The sequence below is a fragment of the Symphalangus syndactylus genome, chromosome 4 (genome assembly GCF_028878055.3).
Source record: "Symphalangus syndactylus isolate Jambi chromosome 4, NHGRI_mSymSyn1-v2.1_pri, whole genome shotgun sequence".
Lineage (NCBI taxonomy): Eukaryota > Metazoa > Chordata > Mammalia > Primates > Hylobatidae > Symphalangus > Symphalangus syndactylus.
The window spans coordinates 52,733,197-52,758,860 of record NC_072426.2 but is presented as its reverse complement, the minus strand read 5'-3'; positions in this window follow the sequence as shown (position 1 = coordinate 52,758,860).

Here is a 25,664-nt window from a genome sequence, read left to right as displayed (position 1 = left end):
GGACTTTTTTCTTTTATGTAATATTTGACATAAAAAGTAGAGATATATATATATAATGCATACGTAAATTATGAAGCATTAAAAAAAAAAAAAAAAAAACCCCTTATGTACCTACTTGTATTAGGGTTCTCCAGAGAAACAGAACCAGTAAAAGATACATGACTTCAAAACATTATACTCACTCTTACCTAATTATAAGCCTGTTTAAACATACAAATTTATCCTTTAAGTGAATTTACTGTTTCCATTAAATAATATTTATTGAGTGCCTGCACCTTTCTCTACCTAAGGGAGAAATTCTTCTTTATGTAAATATATATATGCACATACACACACACACACGCACGCACACACACACACACACATATACCCACATGTATAAAGGAGATCTATTACGAAGAGATAGATTTATTTATTTATTTTTGAGATGGAGTCTTGTTCTGTCACCCAGGCTGCAGTGCAGTAGCACAATCTCAGCTCACTGCAACCTCTGTCTCCCAGGTTCAAGCAATTCTCCTGCATCAGCCTCCTGAGTAGCTGGGATTACAGGCACCTGCCACCATGCCCGGCTAATTTTTTTGTATATTTAATAGACACAGGGTTTTACCATATTGGCCAGGCTGGTCTCGAACTCCTGACCTCAGATGATCCACCTGCCTTGGCCTCGCCAAGTGCTGGGATTACAGGCGTGAGCCACTGTGCCTGGCCATGAAGAGATTTATTATGAGAAATTGGCTAACACGATTATGGGGGCTGAGAATCCCACTATTTCCTTTTTACAAACTGGAGACCTGGAAAACCCAGTGATGTAATTCAATCTGACCTTTAATCAAGACAGGGTAAATCATCAGTGGGCTTCACGTCTTTTCCCATCTTATACTATTTCTTTTAAGATCAAAGCATTTGGCCCAATTTGAATGTCCTAAACTCATCAAAGTAAGGTGACAGGGAATGAAGACAAGTTCCTTTTAATAACCCTGGCTTCTTTATTCTCTGACAATCTTCAAAGAGTACTTTGCTCCTGAGGACAATCTTGTGAGAGCGAAGCAAGTAAACATCCTTATTTTTGTGTCTTCGTGTCCTTCATCAGTGATGAAAAATTATTAGCCATTTCTCTTGGAGAAGATTCTGTCCATTCTTTCATTTCTCTTTATCTGGAATTTCAGTTAGGTGTTTGTTTAATCTTCTCATTTTATTCTCTGTGCCCCTTAATACCTCCTTAATATTTTTCATCTAATACTTCCTTGCTACATTCTGGACAGTTCCATTCATTTATTCAGCAAATATTTATTTAGCAGTTACTAGTGGTAAACACTGTTTTGGGCAGTTGAGTACCTCAGGGAACAAAGTAAATGCAACCCTGCCCAGGAGGCGCTTACATTTGAAGAAATGAAATTAAGAAACAGACAATAAATGATAAATATAGTAAGCAAATTATGTAGAATGTAGAAGGTGATAAATGCCACGAAAAAAGACAAGTAAATGCCATGAAAAAGAGAACAAGGTAATTCCCTCTCTGTTTTTATTGGTCATTTAACATTCAATTAAGTTTTTATTTTAAACAATTATTTTTTTATTTCTAAATGTTCTACTTGATTATTTTTCAAACCTGTCTGGTCATTTTGAAAGTCTGTGGTTTTTGCTCATTTAAAAAATTTCACATTTTACTGCTAAGATTATCTAAGGAATAGTAATTTTATATAATTACTAATTACAATATTAAAAGTTTTGAAGATCTCTGTATTTATTGCTTATTTCTATTTACTCACAAAGGTAGATTTTCCTTTGTGTGTTTGATAGTTTATTTTAAAATTATTTTTATTGTGAGTTTGTTTCAGATTGAATGTAGTCTGTGAAAATTCTAAGGGCCTAAAGTGAAATTACTTCAGAGAAGATTTGGATTTTCTTTTGTTGGGAGCCAGAAGGCTGTGCTGATCTGGAATGACATTAGCCCTTCTGAGAATCCAGTTGTAAATGTTGAAATCTCAGGTTAAATTCTTACCTAGGGATTGGGATTGGAGTGAGATTTAGGTGTAGTATTCTGGTCCCAATGCTAGTACAGGTGTTGCTCCTCAGATTAGTGAAGGCTTCTTAACCATTTCCATTTCAACTCAATGTTTTTGTTTTGGTTTGGAGGCAAGAGCTAGCCCTAAGCTATTTCTCTTCTTTTTGAGCTCAGCAATTCTTTAAAAAGCATGATTTTAAAAATAGTTATTAAGGAATTGGGGGTATTATAGTGGAGAACCATTCAGGGTATCTAGTCTGCCATGCTGCTAGAATTGAACTCAACCCTAAGTTACCTTTCCTATTCCTATCCTGCAGCTTCTCACTAATTCAGCATCCTTTCCTCACTGCACTCCCAGTTCAATCTGGTACCTCATATTACCACACCTAGTATCTACATGCCTTTGTTTGTGCAATAGCCTTCATATCTATCTTTCCCTACTCCCAATAAATGAACTTCCACGCCTTTTTTTTGCTGCCCAGAGAAATTCTATCTGCCTTTTAAGCCTACTAGAAGGTCAGCTGTTCTGAAAACTTCCCCTAACCACCATGCCTCACCTCTCCAAGGCAGAATTAATTACTTCCTCCTTTATAAACTAATATCATTACCCTTGATACTAGGGTTGAGAATTGAGATTACTTGGGTAGAGATCAGCCTGCCAATTTGGTATTAAAGAACCATATCTTAGTCATCTGTGTTTCCCTAATGCATAATGTGGCCATTCAATAAATCTTCTGAAAATTTAACCTAGTTGTGGGATTCGTGATTGCAGTTTTGGTTGCACAACTCCCAATTCACTCCCCTTAGGCATTCAGTGCTCTTGGACATTGCTATTATTACCCAGGAAGATTTTCTTGGCTTTAGATGTGGGAGTTTTGTGTATATCATTTGTCCTTCACACTCAGAGAATATTCTGATAGAGTTTTTTTAATCATACTCCCTTCTGTCAACAGAGTTTAAATTCTTTCTTAAAAAGAGGATTCTCAGCATAAAACATTATTATTATTGCTAAAAATGGTGGTAAAACATATAGCTATGTTTACTTAATTACAATATTTCATTAGATACGGTCATTATTGGCCTGTACAAATTTTCAGAATGATTTACTTCTTAAGAATTTTGAAAGCTGGGAAAGTGGTATTCTTTACTTTTAAAAATTATATTTGTAGTATATGAAGACATTTTAATTGTTAAAAAATTATTCCAATAATATCAAAGTATTTTGAGTAAAAGTGTAAGTCCCTTTTCCCACAGTACCACTTCTACCTCATGGGTACTACTACTAACAATTTAGTGTATATCTTTCAAACATTGATATAGATGTTGATATAGAATATAGCCATTAGATTACAGTGCTATTTCCTTTACTAGAGAGCAAAAGGTCAAATTACATCGATTTTTCTGTCATTGAGTATTCATTTGATGTCAACAATAGAAGAATAAACAAATATATATCAAGCTCAATACCAATCATGTTGGATGCTAGGACACTAGCAATGACATTTTTATCTTGCATTGGACAGCTCATGATGGAATGAGTTTGTGAGGTTCATAAGAATCAGGAAAAAAAGGGGTAATTAAAAGCAACTCTAATGACAAAATCGCAATACATCATGCTTAAGTAGTTATATAAAGCCATTATTCTGTCAAGTGGGGGTAATATTTTCCATTTTTTCCCAACTTATGGAAATTAGTTATATGTTACTTTTTAACATATAGAGACCTGGCTTTAAAAAGCTTCTAGATCCCTAATTACTCTTAAAGTAACATTTTATTTCCTGTAAAATTTAGAAAAAAGCTTCTGAAAGCCTACGATCCTTTTATTTATAAAAAATAAAAAAGGGGAACATAATTTATGACCAAGAATTTGCAAATGAATTGTGTTAAGAACACACTTATTTAATCTCTGGATGAAGGGTTTGCATTCTAATTACAGCATAGAATCTTGGAAGGAACTGAAAAGACCTTGTAAGTAACCAAGGGCAAATTCTTCTCTTTGCCGACAAAGATGTGGGAATTTTGATCCTCCCCAGAATACTGCAGGAAGAGCACCAGGATCCCAGAAGTCCTGGGTTTGAATCTCAGCTCTGTCATTCTAAGCCTGAGTTCTCCTCTTAAACTGTGGTGAGAATAGCTATGGCATGGGGATGTAGTCAATAAGATTAGTAAATTACATGAAGTAGGTGTGCCTGCCCTGTCCTTATACCAAATTAGAGAAAGGAGTCCACAGTGTTTTTTCCCTTCCCCATTGCACCTTGTCTAAGGGTACAGATCAAAGTTGTTGGAAAGGGGGGCAAGAGTCTAAATCATCTGACTTACAGGCCAGTTAGCTTCCCATGAATTTCTTTTAGCCAAGCCCTGATGCCTGTCACCCTCTTCATGGAGATTATTTCCGGTCCTTAGACACACAGATGCCCCTTCACTATGAATGCCAACTGTGTTCTTGGCTGATGATGGATCATGGCGGTCCCCTTCTTCCCCTTCTATGACTTTCCTTTGCCTTCAGGATAAAGTCCACCTCCTTAACATAACCTAAAAGGCCCCTGTTGACCTCTCTACCCTCTATGTTTCCTCTTCTCCTTAGACAGACCCAGCCACGCTGAACTATTCTCAAGTACTCTGTTACCTCCGTGCATTTGCACAATCCCCTCACTCCTCACTAAGCAAATTCATACTCACACATTTTGTTTGTTCCAACTTAACATGTGATCCTTTCTGGGAAGTCGTACTCGACCTTGGATCTCATGCTCCTCATCATAGAACATATCCTAACATTGTGTAGTAATGGATGATTGACTTATGTGACTGCTCTGCTCAGCTACAACATCCTTGAATCTTGAAGAGACTGTGTGTTATTAATCTTAATATCTGTCACAGCTTGCACAATACTTTGCACTATAATTCTATTATTTATTTTTAGCTTTTTAGTTGAAGTAGACCATACATTCCAAAAGTACATAAATGATGTATGTACAGCTTAATGAATTTTAGCAAATAAAACTTCTGCCATAACTAGCATCAATCAAGGAACAGAACATTAGCCCAGAATCCCTCTCCATGCCCTTTTTCAGTCATTACTCCTCTTATTTCTAATACAATACAGTGTTTTTGAACTTTATATAAATGAAATCATACAGTACATATCTTCTTTTGTGTCTGTCTTCTTTTGCTCAATATTATGACTGTAGGATTCTAAAAGCTTTTTTTAAAAATGGGTAATATTGCTGTATCTAAGATTTTAATCAATGTATATGAGAGGTTTTCTGTATCACCAGTTCAGAAAGAAGGCAGCTATTTTGAGGCATAGATGAAATCCCTCTCTAGTGGATGTGGTGATAGCCTGCTCAGCATTCTTTTTTGTGATTTCTGCCAACCCAGTTTTGTTACCTGAACACCTGTACACCCCTCCATGGAAAGCCCGAGTGACTCCCAGTGGGCGGGTCTGGTTGGTAAGCTTTCTCCTCCTTGCCAGGGATTGGCTCAGGAATGGGAGTCTCCATTTCAGCCACTGAGGAAATGTTGCTGGGGTTTGAGGTATCTTTTTGCCTCCTACTCCAGGAATGCATGCAGAAGCAATCCTCTCACTCTTCTGGATGTGTCATGTGTGGGCAGTAGGCTCAGACACTAAGGCTACCCTGGTCCCCTTTGTCCTTGAGGATGAACTTGATACAAAGAGGAAGACAGAGCAAAGAATCACAAAGAAATAGGGCTTGCTACTGCATTAAGTCATCCTCGAGCCTGTGCTACCTCTAAGTTTCTAGTTACATCATGTCATCCAGCAAATTTCATTACTGCTTAATCTAGTTTGAGGTTTTTTTAAAAATACAACTAAAGGCACTTTAACTGGTATGTGTCCCAAGGACTCGGATGATTACTTGGAAGGCACATTTAATGGAATCGATGGTGACGTGAAGCTTTGATCTTGGGAAGGGGATGTGAGTCAGACAGTGAGGGATGGAGTGACATGGGATGGAGGGCTCCACCTACAACACAGGCTGAGAGGAAATCCCTCAGGAGTGAGCTATTTGCGCACTGCTCACAATGCCTTGGGTTGCCAAGGCTCCGTGGGTATGCTGCAGACTTGAGGAACCTTTTAAGTGAAGAACGGCAACATTGGGAGTGGTAAGGATGAGGGCAGCTGCCTGTGCCAGCAGGTAGAGAGGCTTCTCCTTTCCCCCTCCCATGGAGGAAAGGACGGCCAGTGCAACAGCAGTGGTAACCCTACGTGGCCCAAGGGTGTTTCTTCAGAGCACAGGGAGTGCTCTGGATGGCAAGTTGCCAGATTTTGGTAGTACATTTGCAGGAAGACAAGGTGCTCAAGTGCTGGACACCAGGTGAAGCACAGGGATGTCAGATCCAGTGTTTTCCCAACACTATAGTGTGAAAATGAGAGTGACAAAAGCGATAGGAAAGGGCCCCTGGATGGATGGAGCTAGCTTCTGTCTCTCTCTCTCTCTCTCTCTCTCTCCCTCTCCCTCTCTCTCTCTCTCCCTCTCTCAATCTCTCTCCTCTCTCTCTCTCTCCCTCTCAATCTCTCTCTCTCTCTCTCTCTCTCCTCCTGGGAGATAAGAGTAATTATATTGTCCACTAGGACTGAGAAAGCATGCCTGAGGGCACTGGAGTTACCATGGAGAGAGGACTCTCCAGTGGGAAGGCCATTCTGCATTTATGTGAGGTAGAGCTCAGAGTGATTCAAGCTGAATTTACAGAGAAAATAGTTCTTTCTGCCACCCAAGCTGGGTAAGTGGGATAGATCATTTCTGTTCACACAGGATATCAGAGAGACTGTGGATGAAGGTGGCATCTGATTTGACTTGTGAGAGAAAGATAGAATTTATACTTGCAGTGGGGAGGATGTTTTCATTAAAGGGAACTGAAAGTGCAAAGGCAGAGGGGCAGGAAGCGCACAGTGGCTATTCAGGGTATGTGAGAATGGGAGGGGTGAGGACATTTGGAAAGAGACGTGTCTAGGTGGAAAAGAGTTGTGAATGCCTAGGAAGAGGTTCGAGTCTTACACTATAGGTAAAGGTGAACAATTAAAGGATTTTACCATGTCAATGATTTGATTTAAGTTGCCCTCAAGATGATTAAAATCAGGATGGACTAGAATAGGGAAAGATAGGGAGTGGGGAGACCAAGTTAGAGCCCAAAGCAATAGAACACAGGAAAGGAAGTGGGGGCCTGAATTAGGGTTGTGGTGATAGACTATAGAGAATTTCTGGAGGTGAACTTGACAACTGATCAGATGTGAATATGGCATGATTAACAGAAACTGCATCATTGTCACAAAATCTAGTCCCAGAGGTTGATAATTTTTTCACATCATGTTACATTTTCCACTTAACCATCTTTCTGCTGAAATGATTCCCAACTTGCAGACTATTTTGGGAGTATATTGTAGCAAAATGAAACACACAAAAAACAAAGTGATGAGTGTTACATATAAAAAGAATTTGCCTGGAACAGACTCCTTTCTCTCATGGGGTTAACAGTAGTACTGCTTTTGATGAAGTGCATTGTGCATCCCAGTGATGGTAATAAAAAGAGAGGAATTTTGGGGGCCCCTTGCACCTTCATGGCCCTCCCAACTCACTATCAGAACCTACCAGAAGTGAGTCAGAGCCAAGAACCGAAGAAATACTTTTTATAGTTTTTCAGAATTTGTTTTTTTGACTGGAGTGCATTCATTTTCTAAGCAAGAAAACTGTGCCTGGAACTTGACTCCAAAACATAATTCCCTTTATTAGTAAAGAGATGGAATTGTGAACATGTTCCTTAAGGAATGGATGCCAAAAGCTTTCTTGATGATAAAAAGGTAACAATACCCCTTAAAGTAGTGTTTTTAAATGAATAACTTCATTATCTTCTCCTCCAGAGGGAAGACCATAGAAGCTTTATCATAGGGCCTAGTGTCATGATCATATATTTACTCCACAAATACCTGTGAGATAAATATCAGGAATAGATTCTAAGTAAAAGACCTTAGATGGGAAAACTCCCAAGCAGTGATACAATATTAAAGCTGTTGTTGTAGGAGAACTGTCTTATTCTTGGTTAGTTGGAAAATAAACAGATCTTCAGAGAAAAAAGTAGAGGGAAGAGTGTCTGCTCCTGAGGGCTGTTTGGTTCACTCATTTAAGATTTGACTCAAGAGTTGGGCATAAAATTAGAGGGAAATCTCAGTTCCAGAGATTCTAAGCAGATTTTAAATTACTCATCCCCTTCCATGTTGTTGGCTTTGGGAACATCACTGAGGACTATGGAAGGATCCTCAAGGTCCACAACTTCTTTCTCAGGGAAAGGCTAGCAATGATTTCTTAATTTTGACCTTGGCTGTTTAACAGATCTTTTGTTGTTGTTTGTTTGTTTGAGACAGGATTTCTCTCTGTCACTCAGGCTGGAGTGCAGTGGGGCAATCTCGGTTCACTGTAACCTCCACCTCCCAGGTTCAAGCAAGTCTCCCCCCTCAGTCTCCCGAGTAGCTGACTACAGGGGGGGTGCCACCATGCTTGGCTATTTTTTTGTACTTTTGGTGGAAACAGGGTTTTGCCATGTTGCCCAGGCTGGTCTCAAACTCCTGGGCTCAAACGATCCTCCCACCCCATCCTCCCAAAGTGCTAGGATCACAGATGTGAGCCACAGTGATCATTTATTTTCCCAGATTTACATTGCTTTGTGTAATCCAACCTAGAGGTCCAGTTTTTATGGCACATAGTAATTACAATGACTAGTTAATCCTCGAAGGATGATCTGGAATATCTGCATTATATTTTACTGTATAGCAAATCCTGCACAGCACCACAAAAGGAAAGGGGGCATTTAATATAGAGCAAGTAGTAATACATAATAAAAATGAAAAGCATTTAATAGCAATGAGATATTGTGCCCCCAAATCATCCTTCCAATACCATGATTTGATAGTACAGGGAATGCTGGAAATTTTCCAAAAGAAAATGGAAATACAAGGATTCTATTTTTATTGCATAACAAGGAAAGGAAGTGCTCAACTACCGCAGGAATATGTTGGAAGCATATGGATTTTGAACCAAAAGATGAAAGTGATATTATGCCTCTGGAAATTCAGCGTCTTCATTGTGATTTAAAGTGTCATAGCCCAAAGTAAGCATCTTGGCAAAAGCAAAAGAAAAGAATGAATAAGAAGCCTAAGTAATTATGAATCTACATTTCAAGGTACGAGTAAGGAAAAAAGGCATAAACTAGCTAAAATTCTTATTCAGGTCAATTGTCTTTAAAATACATCAAGGCATTCTTAAAACTAACTTCATTGCCAGAAAAACAGCAAAGTATCACTATCCTAAGTATGATCTAAAAATTAATAATAAAAGCTCTTATCTATATAGAATAATCATTTCATTACTTGCTTCATTTTGTTACCATTCAGAAATTTAATAGTGAATTGAAAGCAACCTGAACCAGAAATCCTTATTTCTCAAACCAAGGAAATTGGTGGAAAATATTCACGGACTTGCTGGCTGTATCAATTAACTATTGTTGCATAACAAACAACCTTAAAACTTGATGGTTTAAAACAATGATTTATTTAGCTCATGATATTGCAAGTCAGATTGGCAATTTAGGCTGGGCTAAGCTGTGCTCATGTGTCTGCATGCAGCTATGTGATGTCTAGTTCACTGTGCTTCCAGGGCTCATCTGGTTGTCAGCTGGGACCCCTTGGCTCTCCTCCATGTGATTTCTCATCCTTCAGCAGCTAGCCAGAGCTTTTGCTTATGGGGGAACAGGGGTCCAAGAGAGAAGGTAGAAGCATGAAAGTGTTCTTGAGGCCTAGGCTTATAACTGGCACAAGTTCACTTCTGCTGCATTCTATTAGCCAAAGCACCTAACAAGGCCAGCTCAGATTCAAGACATGGGAAATAGACTCTATATCTTGATGGGAGGAGTTGCATGGTCACATTTTAAAAGCATGGATACAGGGAGGTTGTTAATTGGAACCATCAAATGATCAATCTACTATACTAAAAACTCTTCTAACATTTTAAAACATTTATTAAAGAAGTTTTTTTTCTTCGCCTGATTTTTTAAGTTGTTGTTGCTGTTTGTTTTTTTGAGACAGGACCATGCTGTCACCCAGGCTGGAGTGCAGTGACATGATCATTGCTCACTGCGGCCTCAAACTTCTGGGCTCAAGGGATCTTCCTGCCTTAGCCTTCAAAGAAGCTAGGATGCTTACGTAGGTGTCATACCCATTTCTTATTCCATATAATAAATCTGAAATTAGCCAGGTGAGATGACTCAACGGCTGTTATCTCAGCACTTTGGGAGGCCAAGGTGGGAAGATCACTTAAGCTCAGAAGTTAGATACCAGCCTGGGCAACATAGGGAGATCCTGTCTCTACAAATAATGAAATAAAATTAGCTGAGCATAGTGGTGGGCACCTGTAGTCCCAGCTACTTGGGAGGCTGAGGTAGGAGGATCGCTTGAGCCTGGGAGGTCGAGACTGCAGTGAGTTGTGATCACAGTGCACTCCAGCCTGTGCACTCCAGTGCACTCCAGGCGACAGAGCAAGACCTTATCTCAAGATAAATAAATAAATCTGAAATTATTTGAAGACAGTTGTTTATCCTCAATGTTCTACTCTTGTTTTCAGTGTAATGAAACCATGAATACTGTGAGAAAAGGAACTAGTTCTATGTATTTTGAATCTCCTGTGCTTATGACAGTCTGGCATAAAGGAGATGTTCAGTAAATGTTAATGAAATAACATTTAGTTACCAATGTTAAATACCCCCAGTTCTTCCAAAAATCCCTTATGTAATATGGTTTTGTGCCCTTCATCATCATCCTTGTCCCGTTTGGGGACAAGGTTTGGTCTAAGTAGTACAAAGAAATGTGGTACTATTATGTAGCATGATTAATGAGCCCAAGATTGAAATCGCTGTTCGTTCATCTTGTCAAAGAAAACCTTTCTTGTTTTCTTCTGTGAGCTGTACTAAATTCTGTCACTCCTATATCACCTTTACTCTGTTTAATTTCAGCTTGTTTCATTTATTCCACCACACCAAGAAGTTGAAGTCTTCTTGGGTACTGACTGTCACCTAAAGTAGTCTCCCTTGTTCAAAACTGCACATGATCTACAGATTTGATAGGCTTATTTCTGTAATTTTATCTACACCTTGAATAACAGTGTTAAGATATGGCCAAGATGAATCCATTTTTCTGGTTGATATCTATTTATATATTAATATTCTTTAAATGTTTCTCTTGTGCAGACTATGGCAATGGCCCTTATGTTGTCTCTATCATTTCCTCCCTTAAATTCCTCCTTTACAAAATAGCCATAGTGACTTTTGTAAAACTTAAATCAGATTATGTCTTGCTCAAAACTTTTAATGGCTTTGGCTTTATTAGAATGCAAATTTCTTACCATGGTCTATAGGCCCCAACACCATCAGACCTCTGCATACCTCTCAGCACACTGAAGACAGTCATTTCACTGAGGGCTGTGAAGTCGGCTAACAGGTTATTGTTCTTTCAAAGGCAATCTGTCTTTTCTTCTTGGGAAGCTTTCTAAGCTTTCTCTTTGTTTTTGGTTTTCTGATGTTTCACTCTGATTTGTCTAAGGGTAGATCTCTTGGTAGATAAGTCCCCTATATGGATAGTGGATAGTACAGAACCCTATATATACTATGGTTTTTCCTATACGTACATACATAGCTACGATAAAGTTTAATTTATAAATGAGGCACGGTAAAAGATTAACAACAATAACCGAGCTGATCTTCATAACTTCAGCATATGATTTATTTTCTTTCCTTATTAAGTAGAGGATGTTTACCTTTTCACTTAAAGGAAGCACTTTATGGTTTCTCTTTGGCACATACAAATCACCAGCATCATCATTCTTCACTTTGGGGCCATTATTAAGTCAAACTAGTGTTACTTGAACACAAGCACTGCAATACCATGACAGTCTATTTGATAACTGAGACAGCTGCTAAGTGACTAACAGGTGGGTAGTATACAGTGTGGATACTTGGATGAAGGGATAATTCACGTCCCAGGTGGGCGAAATGGAATGGAAATGACATAAGATTTCATCACGCTACTCAGAATAGCATGCAATTTAAAACTTATGAATTGCTTGTTTCTGAAATTTTCCATTAATATTTTTGGACCACAGTTGACTGTGGTTAATTGAAACCATGCAAAGTTAAACTGTGGATAAGTGGGGAGTTCTGTATTAATATTGCTTGAGATTCACTGGGTTTCTTGACTCTGTAGGTTGAGGTCTCTCATTAATTCTAGAAAATTCTTAGCCTTTATTTCTTCAAATATTGCCTCTGTGCCTCCTTTTAGAATAGCAGTTAAACCAGGGGTGTCCAATCTTTTGGCTTCCCTGGGCCACAGTGGAAGAAGAATGGTCTTGGGCCACACATAAAATACTAACACCAACAACAGTTGATGAACAAAAAAAAAAAAAAAAAAAAAAAAAAAAAAAAATCACAAAAAAAATCATAATGTTTTAAGAAAGTTTACAAATTTGTGTTGGGCTGCATTCAAAGCTATCCTGGGCTGCATGTGGCCTGGGGGCCACACATTGGACAAGCTTAAGTTGAATTTATGTTAGCCTAGATCTTTTCCTAATAATTCTCTTTCATTTTCCTCTGTATTTTCCAGCCCTATGTCTCCCCATACAGTTCTCTGGATAATTTTCCCAACCTGTATTCCAGATCATTAATTCTCTCTTCAGCTTTTTAGGTTAATCTGGCATCAAACTCATTCATTCATATTTTTACAGTTTTAGTTATCATATATTGTATTTCTAGAAGATCAGTTTTTTAAAAACTCCACTTTGCAACATTTTAGAGTTTTCTGTTTCTTACAGATGTCTTCAAGCTTATCTTCATTTACATTACATGGTGAGCATAAGTCTTTTATTGTTTGCCTTTGAAGTCTTTGTTGGGGTGGGGGGTCTGTGTTTTTATTGTTTTTGCTGATTCTTACTCAAGTCTAGTTTCTTTATGTTGCAGTTTCCTTTGTGTGTAGGACATTGTATTTGAAACATTATTTGTGTAAACAATTTGGGTCCCACAGGTGAAGGCCCACTAATCTCCAGAAAGAATTTTTGTTTGCTTCTTCTAGGCTTCTCGGGGGGCACTTTCACCTCAAACTAAGTTGAAGTCTTGAGATAGCAATTGAATCAGGGGTTTAAATTTTTTTCCTGGGCTGACTCTCTTCTGGTTCATGCTTGTCCTGAGTGTGCAGCTCTGTGGAGGAGAGCTTCCAGTTTATTTAGGAGAGGATCTTCTACGAATTCTCCACATTGTGCCATCTCCCTTGCCCAGCAAGGCCTTCAAAACAAAGCTTCTAATTTATCCAGATTGACAAATGACTTCAGGGCAAAAACAGTTTCTGTACCCATTTCTCCTCAACCCATTTACCTTCCAGAGTTCTCATTTTCCCTTGACCTTAGGCCTTTAAAAAAACTATCTTGTTATCTCTTTGATGATTTTAAAATGTTTCTTTTAAGTATTTCAGTTGTTTTCATCAAGATGATTGATTTAATACACAGGAAACAACTTCACTTCAAATTCTCACTCTGTTATTTTGTAGCTGCGTGGCTTTGGACAAGTTATTTAACCTCCATGTAACTCAGTTTTTTCTTGCGTAAAATGAGGCTTATACTACTACCTACATTACAAGATTACATGTAAAGAATAGTGCCAGCATATAAAAAGTATTTGATAAATGCTAACTATTCTTAGTATTGTCATACCACCTTATTTATTTCCTTTAGGCCACTTACCACTTTCAAAAATTGTCATATTGATTTTTATTGTTGTTGTTTTCTCTTCTAGTACAACATAAGCTTTATATTTTCATATTTACCATTATAAAAATTGAATACTATTATTTTAAATGAATTAATAAGTGTATTCAAGTTTTCGCTATAAAAACATCAGCTTTGGGCCGGGCACGGTGGCTTACACCTGTAATTCCAACACTTTGGGAGGCCGAGGCAGGCAGATCACAAGGTCAGGAGTTTGAAACCAGCCTAGCCAATATGGTGAAACCCTGTCTCTACTAAAAATACAAAAATTAGCCAGGCGTAGTGGCATGTAGTACCAGCTACTCGGGAGGCTGAGGCAGGAGGATCGCTTGAATCCAGGAGGCGGAGCTTGCAGTGAGCAGAGATTGTGCCACTGCACTCCAGCCTGGGCAACAGAGCGAGGCTCTGTCTCAAAAAAAAAAAATAAAATAAATAAATAAATAAATAAATAAATCAGCTTTGGCTCAATCCCAATAACTCACAAATTGAAAATAGGCCAATTTATGTGAAAAAGTAAACAATCTAAAGTCTATTCTATAGCATATTCTTTTTTAAAAGAGTAAACTAAAAGCCCACCTTAATCCAAGAAAAGTGAAATAATAATTAGACCATGTTTTACAATTTAATTTCCAAAATCACTTGGATATACAGCACATTATTTCTGTGTTCGAACAAACATGCCCCTTTTCAAGTTTTAAATAACAAGATACCTTAGTTCAAGTATTTTTAAAATTTGCATATGCACTCCTTTGCCAAATATCTCAATCTTTCATCATTTATCATAATTCTAGAGACTCTTTCTTCCATGGAGTCATTGCTCCATTTACAGGGGTTCAGGGATATTCTGCACGTAATTTCTCACATTATGACCTTTTGATGAAACTGCTGCATTATGCATTCTATTCAGTGCTAGTGAAAGGAATGAACTGTAAACATGTTTGACTGTTAATGCCTCATTGTGGATAGAGATACCATTTGGTTTATCATTTGGTAGCTAAAACTTCCCTATTACCTCTGTCTTCTCCCAACTCAGAATCTCAGAAGATTATAGATCATATTAGACATGCTGTTGAGTTTGTCTTAAGAAATGCTCTCGGCTGGGCGCGGTGGCTCACATCTGTAATCCCAGCACTTTGGGAGGCCGAGGTGGGCAGATCATGAGGTCAGGAGATCGAGACCATCCTGGCTAACGCGGGGAAACCCTGCCTCTACTAAAAATACAAAAAATCAGCCAGGCGTGGTGGCAGGCGCCTGTAGTCCCAGCTACTAGGGAGGCTGAGGCAGGAGAATGGCACGAACCCGGGAGACAGAGCTTACAGTGAGCCGAGATCGATCCACTGCACTCCAGCCTGGGCGACAGAGTGAGACTCCGTCTCAAAAAAAAAACACAAAAGAAATGCTTTCACTCTCTGACTCAGACTTGACATCTCTCTTTGGTTCTCCATAAGGAGATTAGTGATTTCCTCTGCAAGGAGAGCCCAGGAAACTCCTTCTTCCAGTTAGGTTACCTGAAGCTCTCTTCAGGTGCTTTCACTTTATTGCCTTCAAAGGTTTTTTCAGGTAGTATAGTGAGTCAATCTTAGTACAATTTTTTATATTCTTCCTGGTCACAGAACATATAGGCCTTTGCAAAGATAAATCTAAATATTAATACATATTTGATAGTATGCCCAGCTTTATGTAATATATTTCACCCCAAAAGTTTTACGGCTATCAGATCTTTATAAATTAAATTATAATCAAGTATACTAAGGGGTCTTTGTATTTAAAAATAAATCTGAGATTAATTATTTTTAGAAATCAGAGTGAAGAGGAGAAGCAGGAGGAGATAAAGTTCCACAGGTAGAGAGGGCCAAATTGTGAAGATAGTTGTATGAAATAGTAAGTTACATACTGACTATTGTCTGACCAGCACTGTTTTAATGCAGGGTCCTGCTGGGGGTACGTTGTGAGTTATCTTTTCATCCCTCATGCCATCAATGTATGATAATGTATGCACTCATCCATAAAAAGTAAATGAAATTGTAACATTGAGAAATGAAACACAAATCTCAATTTCTTTTAGGGCAATGTAGTCTTAAACTCTTGAGTGAAAGAATGGAACTAGAAAAAATATTCTCTAAGACTAGCTGTGTCTAAGTAAGAAGGTTATGAAGAAGATATGGCGCCAGGCATGGTGGCTCACACCAGTAATCCCAGCAGTTTGGGAGGCCAATGAGGGAGGATTGCTTGAGGCCAGGAGTTTGAGACCAGCCTGGGCAACATAGCGAGATGCCTCATCTCTACATATAAAACATATATATATATATAATACATTTGCTGGGCATAGTGGCACACACCTTTAGTCCTAGCTACTTGAGAGGCTAAGGTGTGAGGATTGCTTGAGTCCAAGAGTTTGAGCACACAGTGAGTTATGATTGCACCACTTCACTCAACCTCTAGACAACAGAGTGAGACTCTGTCTCAAATAAAAAAGCGTTAAAAAAAGAAGATAAAGGAGAGCAAAGTACAGATAATGCTGGACTTCCCTATTGTCATGGTTTAAATATCCCTCCAAAACTCATGTTGAAACTTAATCCCCAGTGTGGCAGTATTGAGAGGTGGGGCCTTGAAGAGGTGATTGGATCATGGGAGTCTGCCCTCATGAATGGTTGAATGGATTAATAGGTTATCATAAGAGGGGAGCTGGTAGTTTCATAAAAGGAAAAAAGAAATACCCAAGCTAGCACATGACCATGCTTGGTCTCCTCATAAAGTGATGCCCTGTGCCACCTGGGGACTCTTTTTTAGCAAGAAGTCCCTCACCAGATGTGGCTCCCTGACCTTGGGGCCAAACTGTAACAAATAAATTCCTTTTCTTTATAAGTTACTCAGTTTCAGGCATTCATTATAAGCAACAGAATATGAACTAAGAGACATATCCAAGCATGTTTTTCTCATTGGTTATAGAGTGTCATCAACTGGCTTGCAGTAAAGGAGTAATGTGATAAGATTTTGTTTTATTACAATAACTCCAAGAGCCACTTGGGGGGTAAATTAGAAGGAAAAGTGACTAGAGACACAAAATCTCATGATGGAGTCATTGCAGTAGTTAAGGCAAGGAAAACAACAAGAGCCTAATATAGTGGAGAAGACGCAGAGTTATTTGGGAGGTTGAGTTGGCAGGACTTGCATTTTAGTGGCACTCACAGGTTTCTGAATTGCACTCTTGAGGGACTGTTATGCCAGTTACTAAAATAGGGAATGTAGGATGAAGGATAACTTGGTGGCAGATGAAGAGGAATGGATTTAATGAGTAAGATACTGAGTTCATCTAGAGAATCTTGGAGGAGGAATCTGTGAGTATCCATGTGGAGTTGTTCAGTATACATATTGGATACACAGGTCTGGGACTCAGAAGAAAGAACAGGACGGAATTAAAGATCTGACCTACACCTACATTGGGCATGTAGGTGTAGGTCGAAGGCATGGATGAGATGGATGAAATGACTTGGGAAGATCAGTGAAGTGAAAAGATAAGAAGAGCAAATGTAGAACCAGGAGAGCCTGAAAAGGAAGGAAAGGTTGGAGGGAAAGAAAGATAAGCAGGAGAAAGTGTGTTTTTAGAGGTGTCAGGAGGAAAAATGCCAAAGGAGAAGAGTATTTCAGGAAAGAGAAATGCCAATAATATCAGAGAGTCCAGGGAAGTCTAGCATAATTGGTTTCTGAAAGGTTTTCACAGGATTGGACAAATACAAGGTCATTGTTGATTCTGCAAGAGTACTAGAGAAGTGAATTGAAAGTGGGATTCAAATTTTCTCCCCCTTGCCAGCCCTTATCCTCACCTGCCTGGGCCTCCAGACACTCTCTGACTCACCCCACCGTGCCTTTTGTGTTGTCTGGGGTGGGTTCCTTAGCACTAAAGTTCAGGGCAGAATTTCCTCCTCAAAGTAGAAAAAGAGCTGTGTGTGTAGGAAAGAGAGAAGGGAATCAGATTATAGTCACTTAAGTAAAGCAAGATTTCAAGCCTTGGGGAAGTCAAGTTTCAAGGGGTCTAAGCTGGAGCTGCAGATTAAGGGTACAAGGTGGGAACAGAGGGTTTCAAGGAAAGCAAGTTACAACACAGGAAGAGAAATTGGGGAATTTCAGAGAGCTCCAGTGGGGTTTTCCCAATTTGCCTTCAAGGTCTGATAGGTGAGTCTGGCTGTCCAAAAGCAGGGCAGTAAAGTGAAGAAGAGGTGACTGTAAATGTAAAACAACTTTTGAGAAGTTTATCTATGAAAGAAAGGAAAAAGTGAGGGTTTGTATACATTGGACTTTTGTAAAATAAAGCATGTACAACGATAATTTGCTTCCTAAATTTAGGGCTCATTACACATTTGAAATGCTGGAATCTGGGATAGTGGTGATGTTAAGATAATGGATATAATTTAGAAATATATTTATTCTTCAAAAAGTATCTGTAGTTAATGGGGCTGATTGCCAGAAAATAGACTTTAGTCTAAATGATGATTAGCAACAATAATTTTTTTGTCTGTCTTATTTTCTTTTTTATTTCTACAGGGAAGAAAGCTAATGGAACTCAAGAGCAGGTGAAATGAAAGGCTATGTGCAAGTTCTAAGGGAATAAAGTTTGTTTTCTAATGTTGCCTCTTTATCTAGATTGTTTTTTCATAACCTGATTAAAAATCTCCGTCCTTTTCACCTTCTCCCCGCCTGAAGTCATTTCTGCCATGTATATGAGCTAACGATTTTTGGTGTAGTCACCTTTTCAATTGATCTGTGTTGTTTACCAAGTCTCACATCAATTTCAACTGTGCTGCCTCCTGGAGTTCTGCTAACTTGTGAGGACAAACAATCCTCTCCACCTGGCAGGCAGCGGATGACCAGACCCCGCTCAGTTCTGATTGGTTGAATCCCCTGGGTCTGATTAGTCCAGAGGAGTCAGAAGGCACATTCCCAAGCCTGGGCTATGTTTATTGTTCGTTATTGTTCTAAGTCTTAAACAACTGGAAAGATAACAAATAAAGTTTCCTTGAAAACACATCTTTTCCTAAAAAGTGGCTGAAAATACTTGTACGGGTATGTTGTCTAGTGGTGGCAACGATGTGTATCAGTAAGAGCTCTTTAAAATAAAAGTGACCTGATTAAATAGATTTAAATAAAAAAGAGAATTAGTTGGTTCTCATAACTGAAAGTCTGGGTGAGAGTTCAGGCTCATGTGAACTTGAGCGCTCAAATGCTGTCATTACAAATCTGTCTGTCCACTGGAGACTACTAGATAGGGGAGCGAAGAAGCAGGGGCAAGAGTTGAAAAACTACCTATTGAGTACTCTGCTCACTACCTGGGTGACAGAATCATTTGTTTGCCAAACCTCAGCATCATACAATATACTCATGTAACAAACCTACACATGTACCCCCTGAATCTAAAACAAAAGTTGAAAATTTTTTTAAATCTTTCTCTCTCCGCCTTTCAGCTCTGCTGTCTTCTGTGCTGCCTTCATTCTTAGGCTCTAACCAAGTAATGAGAAAAGTGTCAGCCAGCAGCCCCAGGCTTATAGCCTACCAGTTTTTGAACTCTAGAATATAGTGAACGCCTCTTTACCAGTAGTTCTGGAAGATACGTTGGAGCTAAATTTTCCTTACGAGATGGTTGAGGAGGGTGTCCACGCCTCAGATAACCAGTATGTCCAAGGACTGGACTGGACTGATAGACCAGGCTTATCTTGCGTACCTGCTTCTGAAAACGGGGGTGACTCTGGGGATCAACCATGGAAACAGCAACGAGAAGTATGCTGCATTCCTGTAGTACGTCAGAGGATTTCATTAGGGTTCAGCTAAAGTTCCATGTTCTCACCAGGCCTTTCACATTCAGGGAAGGTAGGTGCCTTTTTACCTAACAGTAGAACCTATTCTTAAAAAGAGGAAAGAGGCTATAACTGATGTGAGGAAAGCAGCCCTCTAATAGAAAAACTAAAGACAGTAGAAAAAAAATGAGGAGTACCATGAGAAGGGAAACAAAGAGTTAAAAAGAGACACAGAGAGAAAGACAAAAAGATTGAAAATAAACAGAAACTGTAAGCAAACATAAGGACCATTACACAGCTATAAAGCTAATCACAGCATTTGCCTAGACCAATTCCAAGAGAAAGCAATTTTCTTTGACGTAAGCCTCCTGGGAAGGAAATGTTGGCCTGTTCTGGCTCATCCCCAAGGTATGTGTCTCTCTTGTCTTTTCCTGCTCTCTGTCTTCCATCCCTTCTGTTCTCTTTTTAACTGCTCACATCTGTACTGACTGCTTCTTCTTTACATGAGTAGCTACTACCTTCCACCTTGTCTTGGCTTCTTTTGCTTCACTTCTGCACAGCAAAATTTTACTTCCCAATTCTCCAAGGGAAGATGGAAACGAAAAAGATGAAGATGACACTCTACCAAGCTCCTGGCATAGTTATTTGATGTGCCAGAACTAAGATAGACCATATAATTTTTAGGGCCTGTTATTCAAAACTTATTAAGAATATTATGATAAGCTGGGTGCAGTGGCTCACACCTGTAATCCCAGCACCTAGGGAGGCTGAGGCGGGCAGATCACTTGAACTCAGGGGTTCGAGACCAGCCTGGCCAACATGGTGAAACCCCATCTCTACTAAAAATGCAAAAAATCAGCCAGATGTGATGGTGCATGCCTGTAGTCCCAGCTACTTGGGAGCCTGAGACAGGAGAATTGCTTGAACCTGAGAGGTGGAGGCTGCAATGAGCTGAGATTGTGCCACCTCACTCCAGCCTGGGTGACAGAGCGAGACTCCATATCAAAGAAGAAGAAGAGGAAGAGGAAGAGGAAGAAGAAGAAGAAGAAGAAGAAGAAGAAGAAGAGGAGGAGGAGGAGGAGGAGGAGGAGGAGGAGGAGGAGGAGGAGGAGGAGGAAGAAGAACAAAGAATATCATGATAGCAGAGCATTAAACTAAGAACAGGGATTTTCTGGGACTGGGATTTGTGCAACTGCACAAGATGCACACCCATGAAGCTGACCCTGGACAGAGTTCTTGGTTACCTTCCCACCTGCTCTCCTTAGATATTCCCTCGCCTTCATATGGCCTCTTTTTAGAGGAGGCTGGTCCCATCCCCAGTGCCAATAATATATTCCCATTCCCTTTGTCTGCAACTGGCTTATTCACAAACACATGATACAGCTCTGGTCAATGGGACTTCATTTCTTCTTTGATGAAAACAGACACATGGGAAGAAGCAGTTCTTTTTTCCCTAGACATTGTGCAATAATGCCTAACACTGCTTCAGGCATCTTGTTAAATGAGAGACACTTTCCCAAAGACAGCAAAGTAGAAAGAGAAGAATTCCATCAATTAGTTGTTGAATTAACTAGCCATGAAGTCCTTCCCACTTAGACATCTTGGTATATGAAATAGATTTTTTCTTACCACTTAAGTCAATTGAGTTGGGGTTTTCTGCTTATAGCCAAGAGCAGTTTAATTAATATGTCTTAGTAATCAAAGAAATTATTATATAAAAGTAAATTCTTACATAAAAACAGGAACAGGAAGGAGAAGGACAGTAATGTAAACTGTGGCACAATACAGGAGGACCAGCCTTAGTGAAAGTATTTTTTCCTACTGAAGAGGTTCATCTCAGACAGTCCACCTTCCTTCTCCCTCTTGTGAGATGTTAAAGCAGATGCATAGAAAGTTTATAAAAAGAATACAAAGTAACAAAACATAAAATGAAATGCAAACCCAGATTTCAGAAACACTTCTGTTAATAGAAACTTTGGCTTACAAATAAGATTTCCTGACGGTAATGTGTGAGTAAGCGTTACCAACCCAGAAGTAGAAACAACTAGCCCTTGAATGTGCTTTTGTGGGTCATCTTTGAAATTTCTGTAGTAAATGACTTATATCTACTTTCAAGAACTTAGCAAAATAGAGATAAACTAAAGGGAAATCTTTCTTGAGGTACTGCCAAACAAATATATTCTAAAGCTATTTGTTATGGTGAGAACGCTGTCTATTGTAAGTAATAGGAAAACTAACTGAAACTGACGTAAGCTTACATAATCAGGGACTCCAAGGTAGAGTGGATTCTGGGCCAGCTGGATCCAGGCTCAAAGTAATTAAGGCTCTTTCTTTTTCTCATCTCTTGACTCTGCCCATCCTTGAGAGATACAATACACTGATAAAATACTCCTCACATGCCCTGTCCTGGCATCAGGAGGAGGGGCTTACCTACCCCAGCCACCGAGACTAAGATGGAAGAGAATGTGAGTTTTGTCTCAAGAAGGGGAAAAGGATCCTGGGCAGGTACAAACAACAATAATTGTACATTACCTTAAAAAAGGTACATTATTTTACAATTACTACGCAACGAACTAGTATTGAAATTGTAGCTTATTAATAGCAAATGTTTCAGGGAAAGGCTAATGCTAGTCAAAAGTCGAAGAACACTAAATCCAACACGAATTTATTTCAAATCCACGCATCTAAACCTCAAATGTAAATTGAAAAGGGAAATGAAATTGAAGCTAGAGACATCATGTATATTACCAAGTCAAAGTGACAGATTAGAGATAACAAAGCAAGATCTCGGCCGGGCGCGGTGGCTCACGCTTGTAATCCCAGCACTTTGGGAGGCCGAGGCGGGCAGATCACGAGGTCAGGAGATGGAGACCACGGTGAAACCCCGTCTGTACTAAAAATACAAAAAAAAAATTAGCCGGGCATGGTGGCGGGCGCCTGTTGTCCCAGCTACTCGGAGAGGCTGAGGCAGGAGAATGGCGTGAACCCAGGAGGCGGAGCTTGCAGTGAGCCGAGATCACGCCACTGCACTCCGGCCTGGGCAACAGAGCCAGACTCCGTCTCAAAAAAAAAAAACAAAGCAAGATCTCTGAGTGAAACTATCTATTACACTCCATCAAAGTGGCAATTAAAAAGCCCAGATGTAAAGTCACATAACTTTGATTGGGTTCATACCAACATGTCTGACTGCTCTTCAGAAAAGAACATTTAATTAGGGAGTTGACGTCATATGTTAGAAAGCAACAGCAATGTTTCATTCTTTCTCCTAAACAGTTTGTATTAAAATCTTCTAGTCACCAGTTACTGAACATTCTGAGTTACTGGCAAAATTCCAAAAAGGAGTTGTAGTGAAATGGAAGGCATACTTCCAATTTCTAACTGCACCTTTTTTTCTGAGATGGAGTCTCGCTTTGTTGCCCAGGCTGGAGTGCAGTGGCGCGATCTTGGCTCACTTTAACCTCCGCCTCTTGGGTTCAAGCGATTCTCCTGCTTCAGCCTCCTGAGTAGCTGTGATTACAGGCGCGTGCAACCAGGCCCAGCTAATTTTTTAATGTATTTTCAGTAGAGATGGAGTTTCACAATGTTGGCCAGGCCGGTCTCGAACTCCTGACTTCAGGTGATCCACCCGCCTCGGCCTCCTAAAATGTTGAGATTACAGGTGTGAGCCACCGCACCTGGCCTACTTTTTATTTAATATAGTTTTAGGGAGTCATCTTTTTAAGAACCAGCTCTTCAATCTGCCTGAATTTGAGATTGCCTCATTTTCATTGGCACAAGGACAAAGACATTTGTTTCTTTTCCCAAAATAACAAGACATCCTTTATTTCAAATAGAGGTAACTGGAAAACATTGCAGTAATTTATAGATACCATGTAATTGTAAGACACCATGTTATTCCAAAGGCTGAAGAAAAATTAGCTATTTAAGAAGTAGTTTATCTGAATCAAAATTATGACATTGCTTTTCAAGGAGTTTTCTTGCATCTTATGCAAACCAAACTCCTTTTTAAGTTATCACCTGATGAATTGTGTGATGTTAGTCAGTGCTGATGGGAAGCCATGGGATGGGAGTGAAGGTCTTGACCAAATGAAGAGATATCTAAAACAAAAAAGAAAAAAGAAAAAAAAAACCCCAGCTCACTCAATATCATCTTTTTGTATCTTTTTAAGCAAGCAGCACCCATCATCACAATATACAATAATAGTATGTTACTAAGAGAAAGAAGGTATCTGAAACTAAAATTGACTGTGGACAGTTTTTCCTTAGAAGGAAGAGGTGTCATAATTCATTTCAGTGGGGAAATAAATCTTTATACTGCTCCTTTCTTCTCACACAGACTATAAAGCAGAGGAGAAAGGAGTGAGACCTGGAGCAGGGGCCTGTCATTCACAGTCTTCCATCATTCAGGAGGGAGCGTGATACTTAGGTGGGAGATAGAAGTTAGAGCGGCAATGTTCTCTCCAACCCCATCAACAGTAGGAAGAATCGTAGTTATTGTTGTTTTAGGTGTTGTGGCAATAAAGGAGGGAGGCAAAGCAAGAGCTAAGCAATTTGGTGGGAAGTGAGAGCTGGTGAAATAGCCAAGGGACTCCAGAAGAAGAAAGTTAAGCATTGTATTTCAAGCTGTCTGCCCTAGAAATCTGTGATGCAACCTTTTTGCTATTCCTCTGAATTATTAGTAAAAATTTGCTATACATTGTAATGCATTGTGTAATTATTTTTGAGGGGCAGGGTATGGTTGGAATTCAAGGCAAGCAGCTTGAGTTCCACATAGAAGGTAGTATTAATCAGAGAAATAGAGATAAGACATTGGTGAGCAAGAGTTCTGTAGAGCAGGAACACGGTCACAAACATAGCCAAAGTTGACACAGAAATCCTGGGAAGGAAATAGGATGCAGACTTCAGTTGATATCTGGGTTACTCACATATATTGAAAGGTTTACTGTGTACTAGGCTCTGGACTAGGAGTTTACATGTTCTCTCTTGTTCATTCCTCTCAACAATTCCATGTGGTTTTATTACTTTTCCTCCTTGACATAAAGAAATTGAGGCACAGAGACATTAAATAACTTGCCAAAGGTCATAAATGCTGGCGCTATTATAAATGGAGCACAGAGATCTGTATGACACAAAAGCCCACGTCTGTGTTAGTTTATACATACTCCCTTTCCAGGACCCTCATGGACTTTGCAGTACTGGTTGACACTCTTTGACCTACACTCCTTTCCCTTGGTATAAACAATTAAGTGCTGACTTTAAATGCTGCCCCAAATTTCCAGTTATGTTCAGTTTTAAAAGAAATCTCTACTATTAATAACAGTTACTGATTATCTAGTTAGTATGTTTGAAAGAAAAAAGAGGCATAATACCCAATTCCTAACCTTTTGAGATTTATAATTAAGTTGGGTAGATATGGTAAGTATTAACATAGAAATAAAAAGCCTTGTAGACATTCCAAGCCAAAAACCAAAAGGCTCAGCTAATGTGGGGTAATGTAAAGTTTGGAGTGAGAAATATACTATGGGATTCCTAGGTCAATTTCTCAGAAGCTGTGTGGGTTTGAGCAAGTGACTTGACCTCTCAGTTACAGCTGCCTCACTGGCAATATGAGATGGGGAGATCTCTGACACCTAGTATATAATAGCTCCTTAATAAATGTTGAAAGAACAGATGTATTAACACTGACTTAAAAGTTCCCCATATCAGTTTTTAAAATGACTACATTAGCAATGTTATTATAGAAGCACAGCTTGCTTGTAATTTTCTGTCTTATGTACTCAGCATGGAAATTTTTTCAATCAGAATAACTGAAGTAATCATTTAAAAGAGGTATCCTAGCTAAATGGATTCTCATGCTTAGAAAAATGTAAGAGAGTGCAGTGAAGAACAGAAAAATTCCACCAAGATATTTCTTTATCCTCATTTTCAGGTCAAATTCCCTTCTCTTGGAACTGGCAGTCAAGTTGTGACTTTATTATGGCATTACTTGTTGTGGCTATCAGCATATTGACACTGTCAAAAATATGTAACTGCGAAAACCAGTAGGAATAAATGGAGCAT